Below are 5,000 nucleotides of genomic sequence, written 5' to 3' on the forward strand. Positions count from 1 at the left end.
TTTCAGCTGTGCGATGTTTGAGGGGTTTCTTGCATGCACAGCTCGTTTCAAATCCGCCCACAACATCTCGATGGGATTTAGATCCGGGCTTTGACTTGGCCATTCCAGAACCCTCCATTTCTTTCTTTTCAGCCATTCCTTGGTGGATTTACTGGTATGTTTAGGGTTATTGTCATGTTGCAAGGTCCACCTTCGGTTGAGCTTCAACTTTCTGACAGATGGCCTCACATTATCCTCAAGCACCCTCTGGTACAATGAAGAATTCATATAGTCCGGCAGCTAAGCTAAATATAGCATAACAATTGTGCATTTTGTGAGGAAAGCACCAAATTTGGCACACTAGCAGACTATCATATTATGAAAAGATCTGGATATTGGGCCATCTCAGATTCAGATATTTGATTTTTGCAAGATTTGCAGATTTTGTAGATTTGCAAGCTGAGATTGCAACGCCAGGGACGCCGACTCCTTCCTGCGAGCTGCCCACGTCACCCGCACAAGAAGAGCTCACAAATCACTGCAGCGGCACTGCACTTCCTGCAACACCGTGCGTATGAACGCCACTGTATGACATATGCTGATGATGCAGAAGACCTGCCTGAGTCGAAGACTGGTGTCACCAGAGAGGAGAAGACATTCCCAACTTTCAGTACTGGGCAACTGTGCTGGAACTAGAGATGTTGGTACTGGTCTACATGCGTTCTCTGCGGCAGGCTTCATTCACGATGTATCTTGATGCCCTGACGGAACTGGTCCCATGGTTCCATGCCTTAGACCACACACACTATGCCAGGTGGGTCCCTGTTCACCTGAGGGACATGGTTGCACTCCCAATGAAGCACCCAGATGTCGCCAGAGAATTCAGGGCTGGCAACTTCACTGTACAGAAGACGAAGAAGGTGTTCTCTTCGATCCCAATCGACCAGGCGCATGAAGAGAATAACGCCTGCATCAAAGGAGATGGTGGAGCAGTCGGCCTCACTGACAACCCAAGTGCCCTGCGGCGTTGGATGATTGCCGGGGCAGAAGTTGCCATGGCCATAGAAGAGTTCCAAGATGGCCATCAACACTGGGGGAGGCGAGAGGACACACGTCATCACGACCAGACACCAAGTGTGCAAACCTCTTTCGCCAAGGATGTCCGCGCCCTTGTCAGCGTCGTAGAAGAGCTTGGCAACCCCTTTGAGGAAGAGAGCATGGATCTGGTTGTCCTTGACACAAAGGAAATTGCAGGTCCTGCTGCAGATTAGACTGTCAGGAATGTGAAGAAGATTGCCCAAGAGCAGTTCCAGGCTTTCACCAGAGAATGCCTGGTGGAAAGGACCAAGCCAATTGATGATGCAATTCGTCGGAACAAGCTGAAGGTGTCATTTTGGAAAATGGCTGCCACAGCCATCAGGGGCTGAATTTGAGATGGTCCAATATCCAAATCTGTTCATAATAGGATAGTCTACCAGTGTGCCAAATTTGGTGCTTTCCTCACAAAATGCACAATTGTTATGCTAAGTTGCCCCACTAATAGTGGATTCGATGATGGTGAACTGCCCAGGCCCTGATGCAGCAAAGCTGCCCCAAACCATAATATTTCCACCACCATGCTTTACAGTTGGTGTCAGGTTCTTGTGGTCAAATGCTGTCTTTGGTTTTCGCCAAACATGTCTTCTGGTACTGTGGCCAAATAGCTCTACCTTTGACTCTGTCCAGAGCACATTGTTCCAGAAGTGCTGGTCTTTGCCGAGGTGTTCATTGGCAATCTTTAGTTTTGCCCTGATGTTCTTTCTGGACCGCAAAGGTTTCCTCCTGGCACACCTCCCATGTCGATCAAATTTGTGCAGCCTCTTTCTAATGCTAGACTCGTGCACTTTGACATCAACAGTGGCAAGAGCTACCTGTAGGTCCCGTGATGTCATTCTGGGGTTCTTCGAGACTTCTTTCAGCATCTTGCGGTCTGCTCTCGGGCTGAACTTTCTGGGGCGGCCTGGCCTGAACAAGTTGGCAGTTGTTTGGAATTTTCTCCACTTGTAGATTATCTTCCGGGCAGTTGAATGATTGATTTCAAATTGTTTGGAGATCTTTTTAAATCCCTTCCCAGACTCGTAGGCATCTATAACCTTCTTTCTGAAGGCTCAGAGAGCTCTTTTGATCTCGGCATGGTGACGCCGCACACTTCAACAACAAAGAGCGAACCAAACTAATGTCTGAGGTTTAAATAAGACAGGTTCCTCCAAGATCCTCTCTAACGATGTTCTAATCATTTGCACCTGAGCTGGTGCACCTGATTCTAATTTTAGGTATTTGAAGTGGTGATAAATGTAGGGGTGTACTTACTTTTTCCACATGCGAAATTTGCATTTTATGTTTATTTAAATTATACAATGGACTACAAAAGGTAAATGTTTCATGATATTTGTTATATATATCACCTTTATCTATCAATATTGTTGAAATGAAGATCAAATAGCTGTATGTTGAAATATGTTGGAAAAGTCAAAACTTTACATGGGGTGTACTTACTTTTTCACGTGACTGTATGTATGTGTGTGAGTGTGTTGTATGTATATATGTGTGTGTGTGCGTGTGTTTGTGTATATGTGTATATGTGCATGTGTATGTATGTATACATATATATATATATATATAATATATATATAGATATAGGTATAGATATATATACCCTACCGGTCAAAAATTTAGAACACCTCAATTTTTCCAGTTGTTATTGAAATTTATGCAGTTTAATGTCTCGATGTACTCTGAAATTAAGCATAGAACAAATAAACAATTGGAGATAAAAAGAAATCATAGAATCATTTTGTTTAACAAAATTTAATTTTCATTTTTGACTCAGCAAAGTGGCCACCTTTTGCATAAATAACTGCCGAACACACTCGTGGCATTCTTTCTACAATGGAAATCAAATATTGTTCGGGAAGTTCTTCCCAACACTGTTGAGAAGTTCCCACAAATGTGTTGCACTTGCAGATTGCTTTGCTTTCACCCTTCTGTCCAGTTCATCCCAAACCAGCTCGATGGGGTTTATGTCTGGAGACTGTGTTGGCCATTCCATGATTTGAAGCCTACCGTCTTGTTCTTTTCCTCGAAGGTAGTTTTGACATAGCCTGGAGGTGTGCTTAGGGTCATTATCTTGCTGTAGGATGAACCCCTGACCAACTAGGCGTATACCAGAGGGTATGTCATGGCGCTGCAAAATGCCGTGGTCGCCCTTTTGGTTCAGGGTGCCAGTCACTCTGTGCAAGTCGCCGACTCTGGATCCAGCAAAAGAGCCCCAGACCATCACGCTTCCTCCTCCATGTTTGACAGTTGGTGTCACACACTGAGGAACCATCCTTTCGCCTACTCAACGGCAAACAAAAACCCTGCGTGACGAACCAAGGATTTCAAATTTTGATTCATCGGTCCATAAGACCTTCTTCCAGGCTTCAGTAGTCCACTGGCGGTGCTTCATGGCCCAGCAAGCCTCTTTTTCTTATTTTGCCATCTTAGCAATGGCTTTCTTACTGCCACTCGACCTGTCAAACCTGCAGCTCGAAGTCTTCTCTTCACAGTTGAAACTAAGACTTGCTTACTTCAACCAGTGTTAAGCTGTACTTGAAGCTGTTGTCCTGTGAGCCGCCTATCACGCAAGCTGTTGACTCTCAGACACTTGTCTTCTGATTCTGTTGTGGCTATGGGTCTGCCAGACCTCTTCCTGTCAGAGTTTCCTCCAGTTTCCAATATACTACTTCCTGCAGTGCAATATTGTCCAAATAATGCTTCAGAGGGTGCAATAACAGTCTGGTTCCAATACTGCTTTTATACAGACAGGGGGTTTGTAATCAAGTAATCAGCAGAGGTTGGGACACCTGTAGGAATTGTTTGCATCAACTTTCAAGGCTTAATTTACTTACATTGCTGCAGAACAGCTGTAAGTTGTTAACCCCATTACTTGTTCCCTGAAGAAGGCCTTTTTAGCCGCGTCGCAGACGCTGGTCATAGAGTGCCCTCTGCTGTTGTTGTTGTTCTTCTTCTTCTTGTTCTTGTTCTTCTTCTTGCAGAGAAGACAAAACCTCAAGCTCCACCCATTCTGGGAACCATAGCTCCACCCATTCTGGGAGAGGGCTTCATATAAACAAATATCCCACCATTTTATTAACTCGCATAGCTTTGAGGCCTGTTTTGTAGGCCCGTGGTGTCTTCCCTCTCTCACACAGTTTCTATTTCAAATCAAATTCGATATATCATTTCATTTTTCACAGTCGCTAACGTAGTTTTAGACTCGGTTGAAAAAAAAACGGGAAGAAAATCTGATGAAAGTTGCCCTTTATAGAACGAAATGAATTCGCAAAGCCTGTAACTTCAAGTCCATTGAGATATATATTTTTTAAATCGCGGCATGGTCAGTCATACACCGCCCGAAATAACAGACGGGAAAATGCCGAGATATATATATTTTGTTTAAATCGTGGCATGCTCAGTCATACACTGCCCGAAATAACAGACGGGAAAATGCCGAGATATATTAAAAATTCGTCCATTTGATGACAATCGTCACGATGAAATATTTAATTTATACGTCGTCACAATAATGTGGAGAGAGGAGCATAGCTTCGTTCACGTGTCGCCACACACGGGGAAATTGCCGAGATATATTTTTTTAAATCGCAGCATGGTCAGTCATACACCGCCTGAAATAACAGACGGGAAAATGCCGAGATATATTAAAAATTCGTCGCCACACACGGGAAATTGCGAGATATATTTTCACTTTGCACAAAAATAACATCAAGTAATCGAATCAATAGGAATATCCTGTGCTATAACATCGACGTTATAGGCACCAGCTGCATCTAGGCATTGTGTAACATCGACGCGGCTTTTGTTTTAATTAAAACTTTTTGTACTTGTTTACAATATAACTGTGCAATTTACATTTGTTCCGGTCTTTTCTGACCTAAACTCTTTTTTTAACCTCGAGCAGTTTAATGCTTACCTTTGTACCA

Source organism: Myxine glutinosa, chromosome 9, assembly GCF_964187855.1.
Source record: "Myxine glutinosa chromosome 9, kmMyxGlut1.1, whole genome shotgun sequence".
Lineage (NCBI taxonomy): Eukaryota > Metazoa > Chordata > Myxini > Myxiniformes > Myxinidae > Myxine > Myxine glutinosa.